Source organism: Sarcophilus harrisii, chromosome 6 (assembly GCF_902635505.1).
Source record: "Sarcophilus harrisii chromosome 6, mSarHar1.11, whole genome shotgun sequence".
Classification (NCBI taxonomy): Eukaryota; Metazoa; Chordata; class Mammalia; order Dasyuromorphia; family Dasyuridae; genus Sarcophilus; species Sarcophilus harrisii.
Genome location: NC_045431.1, coordinates 172,966,602 through 172,984,405, shown reverse-complemented (window position 1 = coordinate 172,984,405; position 17,804 = coordinate 172,966,602).

The following is a 17,804-nucleotide window of genomic DNA, read 5'->3' as shown; positions in this document are numbered from 1 at the left end:
ATGTGATGATCTCCAAGATACCTTCCAACTCTAATTCTATGACTCTTATTTTATAAATTTAGCAACTGAGTCTGAGTGACTTATCTCCGGTCACATAACTAGTAAGCTTCAAAATCAGGATCCAAATTTTGGTCCCCTGACTTTGGCTTAGGCACTATATCCACCTTACCAAGCAGTGGATAATGTCTGTAATACATGCTTCACAAAGTTGCTGTATGTGTGTCATTTGAAACAATACACGTGAAGTACTTTGCAGCCTTGGAAAACTTTACAAAATGTCAACTGTGATTAAAGAATGGCTCTATCCAACATCATGAAAGGCTTCCTCCAGGCTTTTTAATGTTTTGTGGAGATCAGAACAACTCTTGGACCTCTGTGAAGGGACAGAGCTCTGAGTACTTGGGCTTGAAATCTCTCCTTAACCATTCATTGCCTTTGTAACTTTGGATAAGTCATTATGTCCCAAGGTCTCAGTGCCTCATTTGTGAAATTAAGGGGTTATACTTGATAACCCCTTTCCATTCGGGATCTAGAATCCTCTGTTCTCTCAGTCTTGATATGTATGTAACCGGGGCTCAAGCTCAGTTGCTTAAGGTGCTCAAGGTCATTTGCATAAGGTGCTCCTCACTGGTGGACACTGATAGTTCAGTGGTCCAGGACAGCATGAAGAATGGAATTGAGGAGACATTGGAAGAAGAAAGAACCTTATTCTTCTGGCTTCCAGATTCAAGAGAGAAGACATGAGCTTTGAGATTCTCTTTAGGGAGGGGTCTCTGAAGGAGAGAAAGACTGGAAAGAAGCCAACATGTAGAGGAGCTCAGGAATGGAGCATCAAGTAATCAATCTCCAACAAGGGGGACAGTTTCATGCAAATGCACTTGAGTTCCTGCTTTTAAAAATTTCCTTTTCTGAACATACATGTTTTTATTTATGTTTTTTGTACTACTTTAACCAAACACAGAAGTTCATTAAATGCCTACGATGTGCCTAGCATAGAGTCAGACTTTGGGGATGCAGAAACCACATTGAACCATCAATTCTTCTAGGGATCCTATATTCTCCTAGAGCAGTGTGGGTGGTAGATATGACAAATATACAGATAATTATGATCCAATGTGGAAAGTGATAGAGAAGGAGATCTGGACCAAGTATATTAGGAAGATTTGAGGGAGGACAAAACACTCTCATCTGGGAGAAGAAGATCTGGGAAAGCTTCACAGAGGAGGTGGCTCCCTATCTGAGCTTTAAATCTTCATTTAAGGATTCTGGAAGGCTGAAGTGAGAAGGGAGTGCATTTGATTGTCCGTGCCAATTCACAGAAGCAATATGGGGAACAGCTAGCATTTGGCTGAAATATTAAATACAGGAAAAGAAAGTTTAATATGTTGTAAGATTGGAAAGGTAGGTTGGGACCATATGATGGAGAGCCTCAAATGTTAGGACAGTTTTATTTTTATCTAAAGGTCAATATGAGGCAATGTGGTGGAGTAGATAAAACTGGTCTCAAAGTTGGTTTGTCAACAGTCAGCCAATAAGCATTTATTGTGGGCCAATTACTGTTGTAAGCATTAATGATAAAAAGAAAGCAAAAACTTTGTCCCTAACTTCAAGGAGCTCACATTTTCATGGGGGAGACCAGTAAGACCTGGGATAAGGTCTTATACACACTCCTTACACACCTGGGCTATTTTATTTAAACTCTTAATGCTTGGACATCCTCCAGAGAAGGGAATGATCTTGTAGTATGGAACAGGAAGGATCCTGAATTGGGAGAGGTGGTTGCCAGATAGGGAGATGGTCTTTATTTTCCAGAAACGGAAGCACGAAGTGGTGAGAAAAGGGTGAATGGCTTTCTGTTCTTTCCTCTTTTCCCATGACTATTAGAGTTTAATTCAGGTTTTCTGTCTGTGAAGAAATCTCGAGAACTTGGAAATTTCTAACCGACTCCATCATCTTCTCAGAATACTTAATTCAGAGATTCTTTATAGACTCATTCTGTGCCCTCCATTTGGTCTCTACACGTTATCTTTTGGACTTTGAATGGGTAGCTATTCTCAATGCCCCTCCCTTCCTGGCGTACCTTTAGCATTATCAATTTAGAACTGAAGGGAACTGGTCCAATGACTTCCTATATAGGAGAGATTAGGGTAGTTGAAATAACTTTCACAAAGTAGAAAGTGTTCTTTTCATTATTCCACAGTAGTAATATTAAGAATAATGACACTAGCTTCTTCATAATCTGACTCATGATTTATGTTGAAGTAATGGATGGGATAGGGGCAAACACAAAGTAGAGCTTTGCAAATGTTAACTAGACTGGACCAGCCTTTAATCTGTGGATGGTCAGAGTCAAACAGAGCAGGCTAGAGACAGGAAGGTCAGAAGTCAAATAGAATTTATTTCAAAGTGTGAGAAATGGCTTGTTGTAAAGCTCAAATGAGATATTTGTAAGGTGGTTAGCACAGTGTCTGACATGTAGCAGGCACTATCTTCCTAAAGCACAGTCTCACTGGCCTAAACTAGTCACTTCCCTACAGATCTGTCGCTTCAGGCTTCAACCCCTGAGTGCCCCCATTGGCTTCAATGAGTGTTGGACTCAGCCTGGGCTTCTGGGGCACTGAGGTTGTCCTGGCTTTGTTCTGATTGCCCTGTTCTTTCTCCTGCTGATAAGTCTCAAGTGGCCTCAAATGGCTTTGATTTCAGGATCTTTCTTCTTACATAGAACTTTCTGGGATGGAGGAGCTCAGAGCATTTCCCCCTTAGTTCTGTTTCACATCACATTCTTCTTCCTCGGCTAATAATAATAGCTAGCATTTATAATGTGCCTATTCTGTACTAAGTACAACCACAACCAGGTCCCTGGGATCCTCTGTTATAGATCTCCTGCCTTTCTGAAACTGAGCCATTAACAGCTTTGAATCTTTGAATCTGATCATCTAAACAGTTCTGAATCCATCAGACTACATCATCATTAAATTTGTACCTGCATCTTCTCTGCAAAAATAGCTTGAGATATTCTTATAAACATTGTTTTCTAAAATCTAAGTAAGCTTTCCAAGTAAGTTATATTCCTAATACCCTTCTTATTGACTAATTCAGTAATCCTGCCAAAAGAGCTGTTAGCTGGCATAGTAGATGATGGAGTGCTGGGCCTGCAGTCAGGAAGACTCATCTTCCTGAGTTCAGATTTAACTTCACCAGACACTTACTAGCTGTGTGATCTTAAGCAAATCATTTAACTCTATTTGCCTCATTTTCCTCCTCTATAAAATGAGCTGGAGAAGGACATGGCAAACCACTCCAGTATCTTTGCCAAGAAAACCCTAAATGGTATCCAAAGAGTTGGACATAACAAAACAAAATGTGCCAGGCATTTTGCTGAGCACTTGGGGATTCAAAAGAAGGTAAAATTCAATAACTAACCTCAAGAAACTCAAGATATACTCATAGCCTAGCACTTCTATTCAATTTCAGAAGCAATAATTTTATCTAACTGAATATTAATCTGCTAAACATTAAATGTAAAGGAATTGCAGGATAGCAACTTATCCTAAGGCCTTTTTATCTGAGCTCATCAAATGCAAAATGAGAAGATAAGAATAGGTCCTATTCATTTAGTGCTTAAGGGCTGTACATAATATCACATCTCTTTTGCTCATTTTATTCTCACCCAGAATTCCCTCCAGGAAATCTCCAAAGATAACTTGCTTATAGCTTATACCTAAGCTTTTGTAGAGGAAGGTAAGAGGCTCCCCAGATCCCATACAGTCAATCATATTTGGTTACAAGATACCACATGAAGTATAGCATTTAGGACAATCATCTCGTTTGCTCCTTGCCTTTCTTTACTAATGGGGTTGCTGTTGCTTTCCCAAACGAGAAACTAAGCTGCCCACTTGACACCAACCAACTCAACTTGGCTGCCATGGAAATGTGCTGATGCATTTTGCAACTATCAGAGACTTGCAGACTCAGCTCAGAAGCAGTCAACTTGAAAATTCTGTGGCTATGTTCAGAGTTGGCCCAGAGACAGAAAGGTGCAGTATTTACTGAAGAGATAATTCCCTCTTACAAGAGACCTTTGAAAGCCAGGCCAAGTTCCTCAGTTGAATGGGTCATTTCAGATTACATTCAGATACAGTCCCAAATAGTCTCTCTGTTCTATACAGCAGATGACTGATATCCCTCTATTAGAAAAATGACCTGGGGACTTAAACTCAAATATAATAGTTTCTCCAATAACCTGGACTGGAAGATCGATCAATATTTTCATAAGGGATTAAACACGATGATAACCCCCCCCCTTTTTTGTTTTTTAGAACTTTGTATCTTATTGATTGGAAATAAAATAATATCTCTGGCAGGCAGTTGTGCATGGGTTCTACCCATTTGAGTCTATAAAAAGGAGGCAGTCACTGAGTCCAGCCCTTGTGCTCTTTTTCTGATCTGAGATCCCAAGATTCCAAGAGACCAGATGAGATGCATTCACATAGACTTCCCTTGACTCCCAGGAACTATTAATGAGTGTCTTGGAGAAACCCACATGAAATTTGAATATTGCCTTTACCTATGAGATCTGAGAAGAGTGTTCCTGGTATCCAAGTATTATGATTCAAATTTCTAGGACAGAAGGAAAGTTTCTAGAGAGAAGTCATACCTACTCTTGAAGAGGGAGGACAGTCCCATTAACCATCATTCTACCCAGAAAGGCAGACTTCCATGAGCAGAGCACATCTTTTGGAAGATGGAGGAGGTGGCAACCAAGCGGAATCTTAATCAAAGACAAGACTTCTGAAGAACAAAGATGAGGAAGGTCAATTCAGGGATGCAGGATGACTTTTACATCAGGTGTTGCCCAGCAAGTGGTTTGCTGTGAAGACGGCATAGGACATGTCAGGGGGAGCTAAATGATGGAAGTATAGTGCATAAGAAGAATTCTGGATTAGGAATCAGAAAATTGGATTTCAAATTCTGGGTGTCTTTTACTACTTGGATGATTTTGATCAAGTTGCATAACCACTTTGAGTAATTTTCATTTCCTCATGTATAAAATGAGGAAGTTGGGGTGGATGACCTCAGGGATCCCTTTCAGTTCTAAATCTAAGAGTCCATAATCCTATCAGATAAGTGTTGGAAAGACATGTAGGTGGATACAGCTTGTAGAGGGTCTCATGTCGATCTAGAAGACTCGTTTAGCTTTTATCAAAAATAAATTATTAACAAGCTGAATTGTCTAATTATGCCATCATTGATAGAGGTTATTAGTCTTCCTACTAAGCTGTGCCAAAAATATGTTCCAAAGATTACACAGGGATCCCTGGACTAAAAGAAATACGTTTCAATCATAAAAGGTTACTCAGTATCTTTCTGTATGGGGTGAAAAACACCAGAGACTCACAAAGTCCCAGGTTGGGGACTAGAAGGGACATTCCATTCAACCCTCTGGTTTTACAGAAGAGAAAACAGACCAAGAAGTCTAGAATCACACAGAGCCAAGAACAAACTCATGTTCTCTCTCGTTCCATCAAGTCTAGTTTTGTGAATGATAAAATTAGTCTCTCTCTGAAAGTAGAGAACAGGGACTATTCTGGTGAAGGCCATCTGTGGAACAATTAATATGTTCCTTCTTTTATCCCCTATGGATATCTTCACAGGGTATATCTTTAAGATGTGAAATTAATAAGTTGAAAAATAAGGTCCATTAGGATCTTAGGGAATGTTTCTAAGGCTCTATCCTTTGGTTCATGGGAGACAATTGAATTTCAGATGAATAGAGAGACAATGATACTCTAAAATTAGAATCCCCAATCTGCTCCAAGACTGTTCTTCTATTCTAGTCTTGTGGTTCAAATCTCAGCAGCAGATAAAGTCAGAGACCACAGGGTGGGTTCCTGGCTGAGTCCCCCTGATCTCTACCCTCATTGGGAGATATTTCTTCCCTTATTCATCTTCATCAGGAGCCCCTTGGCTCTGTCTCCCTGTCTCCTGCTGCTGAATGTGCCACAAACCTGGAATACTTTCAGTCTGATTAAGTTGCCAGTTCAATTCAATCAGCACAGTCAATAACCTCTGAGAAATCTTGACCTTGTCATTTTTTTTTTTTACCCTCCTGGTCAGCCTCTTCTAATAATGGTCACCAAGATAATCTCTACATCTGGTGAGAGTTTCTCCCTGTTTCACAGAGAGACCTGCCTAAAGCATACTGTAAGGAGGGCTCTAGTACAGGGAGAGGACAGGGTTCTAATCATCCCATCCTTCTTTTCCATATTCGCTGGATTTTTCCTTCAGCTCAACTATGATGTGAGATACAGACCATCTCATCTTATCTCAACTTGTTGACATTCTACCTAGTTAGTTTAGGTTCAATGTTTGGATGAAATGAGGCACTCAGAAATCATTAAACATTTAAAAATCAAGATTTACTTTGCCCTAGCACAGAAAGGATATGCAGATACAGAAGCAGGTTCTTTGGACATGGCCCTCCTCATCACTATTTGGATAGTAGGGAATAAGGGTATGGCGACTTGTTTGGTTTTAGGCATTCACCAAGTCTCAGATGCCCAGAGCGCATGGCAGTGGCTTTTTATGCTCCCTAAACACCTAGGAAATTGTGCCAGGGAAACTGAGACTAGTCAGAATAGCTTTGTTTTCTTTTAGATAAAGCCTCTCCAGGTTGTGAGTGGGAAAAAAGATGCATCAGGGGCCTGAAAAGTTGCTTTGCTGATTTTATCACAAGATTTCACCATAACTACTGCCTCCAAAGTTACCAATGATTTCTTAATTGCCAAATTGAATGCCTTTTTCTCAATTCTTGTCTTTGATCTCTCTGAAGTCTATCACACTGTTTATCACCCTCTCCTTAATACTCTCTAGTCTCTAGGTTTTCTTGACACCACCTTCTCCTTGTTCTCTTCTTACCTGTCTGACCTCTTCTCCAGAGTCTCTTTTGGTGGTATTTCTTCCAGGATATGCCTGCTAATATTTGGTATCCCATAGGGCTCTGTCCTAGGCCCTCTTCTCTTTTCCCTCCACACTATTTCATTTGGGGATCTCATCAGTTTTTATAGATTAAATTGCCATCTCTACATTGATGATTTTCAAATCTACTTATGCAACCTTAATTTCTTTGATGACCTCCATCATCAACTGCCAATCTTGAGTGGATGTCTCATAGGTATTTTAAACTGTACTCATTATTTTTTCCCCTCAAAACCTCTCCTCTCCCTATCTTTTCTATTATTACTTCTATTTACTTTTATTATTTCTATCCATTGCAATTCAGTCCTGAATTTTGTCTTGCCATTGGGCTTTGATGACTCTAGAAGAGAGTGTGAAGCTAACAACTTAGTGCAAGTCTTTCTCATTTGAATCCAATTCATTCATGAATAAGATATCACCCCATAATGCTATTGGTCCTTTTCAAAACATAGAAGGAAGAACAACAGTATGACTACTAAAACCATCAGGATTCTGAAGCAACACATCTTTTTTCCCCATCAGGACTGGAAGCATGTGGTTACTACTTAGTCTCAGATGGATATTCTTTTCTAGGTTTCTCATCTCCTATGCTTGTGCCAGTCTTTTCATCAGGAATACTTGAAAAACCTCTATTAAAGGTTAATCCCCTTTCTCTTCCCCCTCACCCCCAGTAGGATTGTCCTTGGTTACCTAAAGTTGCAATTTAGTTACCTAAATCCCCTCTTCTTTATAGCCAGTCTGTCACCAATTTTATTGATTCTATTTTTGTAACATCTCTTATAAATGCTCCTTTCTGTTTGCTGAAATTGCTACCACACTGGTACTGTACCAGCCCCCATCATCTCATGACTAGATTATTGTAGTAGCTTTCTGCTTGGTTTCTTTGCAAAATCTTTATTCTAGGCTATCTTTTACTTAGCTGTCAGATTGATCTTCCTAAGGCTCAAGTCTGACCAGGTCACCTCCACCATTCCTCCATTCAATAAACTTCTGTAGCTCCCTGTTATTTCAAGATCACCTATGAAACCATCTTACATTCAAAGACCTTCATAACCTCCCTGCCATCATACTCCAGTAGCGCTGCACTCTTACTGTTCCTCACATAACACATTCAATCTCCTGGCTTCACTGACTAGCTACTGTGCCTGGAGTCGTCTTCATCCTCATCCTTTATCCTAGTTTCCTTCAAATTCCAGCTAAAATCCCATCCTCTGTAGAAGTCTTTCCCAATCCCCTATAATACTATTGTCTTTCCTCTGTTGATTATTTCTAATTCATCACATATGTTGTTAGTATATAATTCTTTGCATGCATCTTCCCCAGTCAAATGTGAGCTTTCTGAGAGCAGGGACTAACTTTTACCATTTTTTGTATCCCTAAAGCTTCTATCCATTTTTTTTTTCTTATTGGAAGAGAGGCCCCATAGTGTTGGGAAAACCTAGATCCTACCCTACTTAGAGGTTGTCAGATGATCATAGAATTATAGGTTTGGGTTGGGAAGGAACATGGGAAGTCATATGGCCCAACTCCATATTTTACAGATGAGAAATTGAAACCAAGAGAGTGATTAAATGATTAGCCCCATGGACACACAAACCAGTCAGTGACTGAGGTAGTTCCATTCTGATCTTCTAGACTCCAAGAGCAGCATCCTGTCTACTCTGTTATATTGTCTCTAGTGGTAAAGAAAAGCCAGACTTAGAAACAAAAGTAGAGTCAAGGAGAGCAGCAAAGAAGCTGGTACAGATCTGAATTATGTACCTTTTTCTCTATCACTTTCTTAACTCTACACAATTAACAAAATCATATATCCAACCTTAATTTGTAGTTTGGTGATTTCTGAGGGTAAATGCTCACACTAAAAATTTAACAATAGGCTCTTGGTATGATCTGGCTCCAGCACACCTATAATTATAGCTGAGCAGATCAGGATTCATAATGAAAATAGGTACCAACCCTTTTCTCATCCCAACCTGCTCTACATCTAGGTTTAATTTGGGTGGCTCTTTAGCAAAGAGAAAACACTTTAGAGATGATGGATTGGTCTAATGCCTTCCCTCTTTCCTTTTCACACTCTAGCAGATTCAGCTTGCCTTTTTTCAACCACTGTCAACATTTGTTTTTTCCCATAGGTCAATTACCTCCAGGGATGGGCTGGAACTGATGGGAAGGATGATTATAGAAGTTGATGGCTCTTGAATATGCTGAAGTCTTTTCAGATAAGAGAAACAATCTACCCACAAGATTATGATCATACTTCTACCAGCAGATTAAAAAATGCAATCTAAATAAACTCTTTAGTTCTAAGTTTACTCAACTATTTATTCATTTTCAAACAAGGCCTTAGTGCCTCTTAGCTGGACTATCTGGATAATAACCCCTTACCTGGCCTTTCTGTTTGAGTGTCTTCCTCCTTCTAATAATCCATCCTCCAGTTCTGAGTCTTTCCCCCTGCCCCTTGACAAAGCTGCAAAACTGATTTTCCTAAAATACAAGTTTATTTTTCTAAAATACAAGTCGTGCCTGGCTCTTCATTAGTCACTTGGAGTTTTCTTGGTAAATATACTGAAGTGATTTGTCCTTTTCTTCTCCGGCTCATTTTATAGATGTGGAAACTGAGGCAAACAGGGTTAAGTGACTTGACCAAGTTCAAGAGCAAATGTCTGAGACAAGATTGGAACTCGGGTTTTCTTGACTCCATACCTGGTACTTTATACACTGCACCATGTTTGTGCTATTTCCTTAGTCAAAACTCTTCTGTGGCTCTCTATAGCATTTGGGGAAAAAATACATCTCTAGCCTTTCACTTAAAGACCTCCACAGAGATCAGTAAAGAATTATTAAACTCTGAGGATGTATTCTGATGGAAGTGGATTTCTTCAACAAAGACACGATCTAACTTAGTTTCAATTGATCAAGGATGGACAGAAGCAACTACACCCAAAGAAAGAACACTAGGAAATGAATGTAAACTGCTTGCATTTTTGTTCTTCTTCCCAGGTTATTTATACCTTCTAAATCCAATTCTCCCTGAGCAACAAGAAAACTGTTCAGTTCTGCACACATATATTGTATCCAAGATCTACTGTAACCTATTTAACATGTATAGGACTGCTTGCCATCTTAGGGAGAGGGTGGAGGGAGGGAGGGGAAAAATTGGAACAGAAGTGAGTGCAAGGGATAATGTTGTAAAAAATTACCCTGGCATGGGTTCTGTCAATAAAAAGTTATTTAATAAAAAAAAAAAGAATTATTAAACTCAAAAACATTCCAGTCATCAGAAAATTAACAGCTTAGATTACAAAGGAGATAACCTTACTCAAATGGAGCTTTGGGGAGGAAAATACTCTGAGAAAACATAATATTATGGAACTAACAAAACTGATTAATTCCCTTTTTTATTAAAGTTTTTTATTTACAAAACATATGCATGGATAATTTTTCAACATTGATGCTTGCAAAACCTTGTGTTCCAAGTTTTCCCCTCCTCTCCACCCCCTCCCCTAGATGGCAGGTAGACCAATACATGTTAAATATGTTAAAATATATGCTAAATCCAATATATGTATACATATTTATATAGTTATCTTACTCCATAAGAAAAATCAGATCAAGAAGGGGAAGAAAAAAATCAGAGAAAGAAAACAAAATGCAAGCAAACAACAACAGAGAAGTGAAAATGCTCTGTTGTAGTCCACATTCAGTTCCCACAGTTCTCTCTCTAGGTAGAGATAACTCTCTTCATTCCTGAACAATTGGAACTGGTTTGAATCATCTCATTGTTGGAGAGAGCCACATCCATCAGAACTGATCATGGTATAGTCTTGTTATTGCCTTGTATAATGATCTCCTGGTCCTGCTCATTTCACTCAGCATCAGTTCATGTAAGTCTCTCCAGGCCTCTCTGAACTCATCCTGCTGGTTGTTTCTTACAGAACAATAATATTCCATAACATTCATATATCATAAATTTATTCAGCCATTCTCCAACTGATGGGCATTTCTTGACACTATGAAAAGGGCCACCACAAACATTTTTGCACATGTGGGTTACTTTCCCTCTTTAAGATCTTTTTGGGATATAAACCCAGTAGAAACACTGCTGGGTCAAAGGGTATGCCCAGTTTGATAACTTTTTGAGCATAGTTCCAAATTGTTCTCCAGAATTGTTGAATCTGTTCACAGTTCCACCAACAATATATCAGTGTCCCAATTTTCCCACATCCCCTCCAATATTCAGCATTATCTTTTCCTGTTATCCTAGCCAATCTGACAGGTGTATAGTGGTATCTCAGAGTTGTCTTAATTTGCATTTCTCTGATCAATAGTGATTTGAAGCACCTTTTCATATGACTAGAAATAGTTTCAATTTCATCTGAAAATTATCTGTTCATATTCTTTGACCATTTATCAATTGGAGAATGACTTAATTTCTTGTAAATTTGAGTTCAGTTCTCTAAATAATGAGGCCTTTATCAGAATATTTGAATGTAAAAATGTTTTTCCAGTTTATTGTTTCTATTATAATCTTGTCTGCAATAGTTTTTTGTATAAAAACTTTTAACTTAATATAATCAAAATCGTCTATTTTGTGATCAATAATGATCTCTAGTTCTTCTTTGGTCACAAATTCCTTCCTCATCCACAGATCTGTGAGATAAACTATCCTATGTTCTTCTAATTTAAAACTTATTAATTCAATGGAGAAATAATATGAAATAGATGCTAGCTATTCCAATACCACAAGAAATAGAAGAAAAGTGAAAAGATTGAAAAATGAAAGGGACAATGAGTTACTAAATTGACCTGGAAAACAGGATGAGTGTAGACAATTTAAGAATCATTAAATTCCTTTACAATCAAGATTAAAAAAAAAAAAAAAAAAAAAAAGCCCTGGAAGTCATCAAAGAAAACCACTTAGATCTATTAAAAGAAGAGGATAAAGTAGGAAGAGAAATAATTAGTCAACTCTTGGATGGATGAAAATCCAAAGTGACGATAACCCAGGAATGTCATAATCAAAATCCAGAGTTTCAAGGTCAAAGGGAAAAAAAGACTGTTAAACAGTCAAGTATCAAGGTATAAATCTCATAGGTTTAAGGGCATCAGCCCTTTGCTCTTCAGTGACACCTAATGGTTACAATAACATGTTCAGTCATTCAGTTGTGTCCAATTCTGACCCAGTGGACCAACTGTGAATGGAATTTACTTGGAAAAGATACTGGAGTGGTTTGTCTTTTCCTTCTACAGTACAATAATATGCCATAGGCAAAATTAACAGATGAATGATGAACCTTTTTTTTCTGTAAAACTAGGGATAATCTTACAGGGGAAAATTAATCTTTCATAGAATGGAGAACTTTCAAGCATTTCTATTTAAAAGACTAGAAATGGGTAGAGTCTTTGAGGCACCAATATAGGAAATAAGAGAAAGTTAGAAAGAAATATGTATCTGGAAGAACATTAATAACCAATGCTTCCATCCTATTGGGGAAAGAGACAAGTGTTGCTTCAGATCCCAGTGTTTTAGGGTTCATATTGTTGTTGTTCATCATTCATTTTGAAGAGAACCAATGACATCATGGCATGATGTCTTGACTGGTGAATTGAATTTAAATGAGGCAGAGTTGAACTAAGTCTTTAGCCTCAGTTTCTCTTCCAGACACATTGAAGTCCAGTGGCCAAATAAAAGTCAAGACAACTGGCAAGAGTCAGGATGCAGTGGATGATCTTAGTATCTTAGATTTCCGACTAGTATCTGCTCCAATGCCTATGTTAGCCTCCTTCATAGCTGTTGGAACATGTTCTCATCCATCCATTCTCCCTGGGGGAAGTCTTAACATGCTTGAGTAGACACTTCTCCCCAACTTGCTGACAGATTTGTGTTGGTTACCTTCAACTTGGTTTAACCCATCTGTCAACATAGTTTTACTGGGGGTGTGGCTGCTATGCATACTACAGCTTCTTGGAGCCACAGGTGAGAATTGGGTAAATCAAGTGGACCCCAAAGGTGGATAAAAAGCCCTGAAAAGGGCTTGGCAAGCACTCACATTAGAGGTGCTAGATCTTCCTGAACATCTGGTACACAAAGTTAAGAAGGAGATAAAGATTCATATAGGATTAAACATAACATATCACATTAGTGAGGAAAACAATATAAACCATAAATTTATAGTAACAGATGCAGGAAAATATTTTGACAAAATACAATACCCACTTATGTAACTAACCAGAGTAAATGGATTTTCTTTAATAAGATAGACATCAAATATCTGAAATGAAGCATTAGCATTATCTGAGCGATAAAGAGACACTACAAACCTTTCCAATAAGATCAGGGGGAAAGCAAGGAGGTACATTATTACTACTATTATTTGATACAGCCCCAAAAATGTAGCTATTCCTATAAGACAAGATAAAGAAATTGAAGGAATAAGCATAGGCAAAGAAGGAACAACATTATTACATTTTGTAAACTATATGATGATTTATTTAGGGAACAAATCAGAAGAGAGAGAAAACAAAATCCTCTTCAACTACACTACTACAGTGTATAAATTTTCTGAGAGTCCACCTTAACAAAGTCACCTCAATTCTACTTCAAAATGCTCTTTATAGAAATAATGGAAGGCAAATAATTGGTGAAATATTAATAGATTATACTGTTATATAATAAAAGAAAAAACAGTGCTGAAATTAATTTATAGACTTAATGTTATAATAAACAAATTACCAAAATGCTACTTTATGCTTAGCTAGGGTGGTATAAACCTACAATTCCTGCTTTTGGGGAAGGCTGAAGCTAATGGATAGCATGAGTCCAGTTCTGTATTAAAGCCAATAGAGTGTCCATATTTGGCACCAATGTGAGGGTTTCCTGAGAATGTGTGGAGGATCATCAGATTTCCTAATGAAGTATAATCCTAACTGGAAAAAGAGGAAAATTGAGTTAAAGTGGGGTAAATTACATCTCATGGAGAGGCAAAGAAAGACCTATTTCAAATAAGAGAAAGAGAGGAGGGGGATGAGCATCATGTGAATCTTACTCTCATCAGATTGGGCTCAAAAAGAGAATATCAGACATATTTAGCTCCACAGAGAAACTTGTCTCACCCTAGAGGGAAGTAGGAGGGGAAAAGGGAAAGGAAAAGATAGAAGGGAGAATGGAAGTAGAAAGAGAAAGATATAAGAAAGGGGAAAGGGCTATAAAAGTGAAGTGCTATTTGAGGGAGGTAATAGAAGCAATATATTGGGGAGGAGGGAAAGGGGAAAAGGAAAAAGAAAAGTATAACTTGGGAAAAACAGATCGGCAGGAAAAACAGTGAATAATTTTAACTGTGAATGTGAATGGGATGAACTCTTTCATAAAACAGAAGTAGCAGACTGAATTAAAAGCCAGAAACCTACAAGTTTACAAGAAACACATTTAAAGCAGAGTGATACATACAGAGTAAAGGTAAAAAGCTAGGTCTATTATGTCTCAGTTGAAGTAAAAAAAGCAGGGGTAGCAGTTCTGATCTCAGCAAGCAAAAGCAAAAATAGAACTAATTAAAAGAGATAAGGAAGGAAATGATATCTTGCTAAAGGGTACCATAGATAAAGAAGTAATATCAATACTAAACATATATGCACCAAGTGGTATAGCATCCAAATTGCTAGAGGAGGAGTTAAAAGAGCTGCAAGAAGAATTAGACTGCAAAGCTATACTAGTTGCAGAACTCAACCTTGCTCTCTCAGAACTAGATAAATCAAATCACAAAATAAATAAGAAAAAAAAATTAAAGAGATAAATAGAATTCTAGAAAAGCTAGGTATGATAGATCTTTGGAGAAAATTGAGTGGAGACAGAAAGGAATATACTTTTTTTCTTGGCAGTACATGGAATCTATACAAAAATTGACCATGTATTAGGCCTTAAAAACCTCAAAATAAAATGCAGAAAAACAGAAATAGGAAATACATTTTTTTTTCTGGATCATGATGTAATAAACATTAGATACAATAAAAGATCAGGGGAAAATATTTCAAAAATTTATTGAAAACTAAATAATCTAATCATAAAGAATGAATGGGTGAAACAACAAATCACAGACACAATCAATAACTTCATCCAAGAGAATGATAATAATGAAACAACATACCAAAATTTGTGGGATGCAGCCAAAGTGGTTATTAGGGGAAATTTTATATCTCTAGATGCTTACTTGCATAAACCAGAGAAAGAGAAGAAAAATGAATTGGGCATTCAGCTAAAAAAAGCTAGAAAAAAAATAAGTTAAAAACTCCCTATTAAATCCCAAATTTGAAATTCTGAAAATAAAAGGGGAGATTCATAAAATTGAAAATAAGAAAACTATTGAATTAATAAACAAAATCAAGAGTTGTTTTCATGAAAAAAAAAAAACTAAATAGATAGACTGTTGGTTAATTTGATTAGAAAAAAGAAAGAAGAAAATCAAATTGTTAGTATCAAAAATGAAAAGTGAGAACTTTCCACCAATGAAGAGGAAATTAGAGCAATAATTAGGAGTTATTTTGCCCAACTATATGTCAGTAAATCTAATAATCTTAGTGAAGTGGAGGAATGCTTACAAAAATATAGATTGCCCAGATTAACAGAAGAGGAAATGAATTATTTAAATAGTGTCATTTTAGAGAAAGAAATCGAACAAGCAATTAATCTACTTCCTAAGAAAAAATCTCTGGGGCCAGATGGATTTACATGTGAATTCTACCAAACATTTAAAGAAAAATTAATTCCAATACTATGCAAACTATTTGAAAAAACAGAGAAATAAGGAGTCCTACCAAATTCCTTTTATGACACAAATATCAGTGCTAATATCTAAACAGGGTGACAACAGAGAAAGAAGATTGTAGACCAATTTCTCTAATGAATATTGATGTAAAAATCTTAAATAAGATATTAACAAAGAGATTATAGCAAGTTATGCTCAAGGTAATACACCATGACCAAGTAGGATTTATACCAGGAATTCAGGGCTGGTTCAATATTAGGAAAACTATGAGCATAACTGACTACATCAATAACCAAACTAGCAAAATCATATGATTATCTCAATAAACACAGAAAAAACATTTAACAAAATCCAGCACCCATTCCTATTAAAAACACTCGAGAGTATAGGAATAAATGGACTTTTTTCTGGAAGAACAAAAGGTCAAGAATTTCAAGGAAATTAATGGGAAAAAATGCAAATGAAGATGGCCTGGCTGTCCTAGACCTAAAACTATATTATAAAGCAGAGGTCATCAAAACCACTTGGTACTGACTAAGAAATAGAGTTATTGATCAGTGGAATAGATTAGGTTCACAGGACAAAATACTCAATAACTATAATAATCTAATGTTTGACAAACCCAAAGACCCCAGCTTTTGGGATAAGAATTCGCTATTTGACAAAGACTGCTGGGAAATTTGGAAATAAGTATAGCAGAAGCTAGGCATTGACCCACACCTAATACCCTATACCAAGATAAGGTCTAAATGGGTTCATGATTTAGATATAAAGAGTGATATTATAAGCAAATTAGAAGAATAAAGGATAGTTAACCTCTCAGATATGTGGTGAAGGAAGGAACTTGTAGCCAAAGAAGAATTGAAGTTCACTATTGAATACCAAATCGATAATTTAGATTATATTAAGTTAAAAAGTTTTTGTACTAATAAAATGATTGCAGTAAAGATAAGAAGGGAAGCAACAAACTGGGAAAATATTTTTTACATTCAAAAGTTCTGATAAAGGCCTAATTTCTAAAATATATAGAGAATTGACTCAAATTTATAAGAAATGAAGCCATTCTCCAATTGATAAAGGGTCAAAGGATATGAACAGACAATTTTCAGATGAAAAAATTAAAACCATTTCTAGTCATATGAAAAGGTGCTCTAAATCATTATGGATCAGAGAAATGCAACTTAAGATAATTCTGAATAACATTACATACCTCTTAGAATGATTAAGATGATAGGAAAAGATAGTGATGAATGTTGGAGATGTGGGAAAATTGGGACACTGATACATTGCTGGTGGAGTTGTGAACTGATCCAATCATTCTGGAGAGCAATTTGGACCTATGCGCAAAGGGCTGTAAAACTGTGCATACCCTTTGAAGCAGCAGTGTTTCAATTGGGCTTATATTCCAAAGAGATCTTAAGGAGTTAAAGGGACTTACATGTGCAAAAATTTTTGTGGCAGCCCTTTTTGTAGTAGCAAGGAATTGGAAACTGAATGGATGCCCATCAGTTGGAGAATGGCTGAATAAGTTTGGTATATGAATGTTATGGAATAATGTTGTATAAGAAATGACCAGCAGGATGATTTCAGAGAAGCCTGGAGAGACTTATATACTGATGCTGAGTGAAATGAGCAGGACCAGGAGATCATTATGTACTTCAACAACAATACTATATGATGATCAATTCTGATGGACATGGCTCTCTTCAGCAATGAGATGATTCAGGCTAGTTCCAATGGTCTTTTAATAAAGAGAGCCATCTGCATCCAAAGAGAGGATTGTAGGAACTGAGTGTGGATCATAATATAGTATTTTTATTTTTTTTGTTGTTTTCTTTCTCATATTTTCCCTTTATGATCTGATTTTTCTTGTGCAGCATGATAATCATGGAAAGATGTATAGAGGAACTGCACATGTTTAATATATATTGGATTACTTGATGTGTTTGGGGGTGGGGGAAGGGAGGGGAAAAATTTGGAACTCGAGGTTTTGCAAGGGTTAATGTTGAAAATTATCCATGCATATATTTTGAAAATAAAAAGCTTTAATTAAAAAAAAGTATAAAC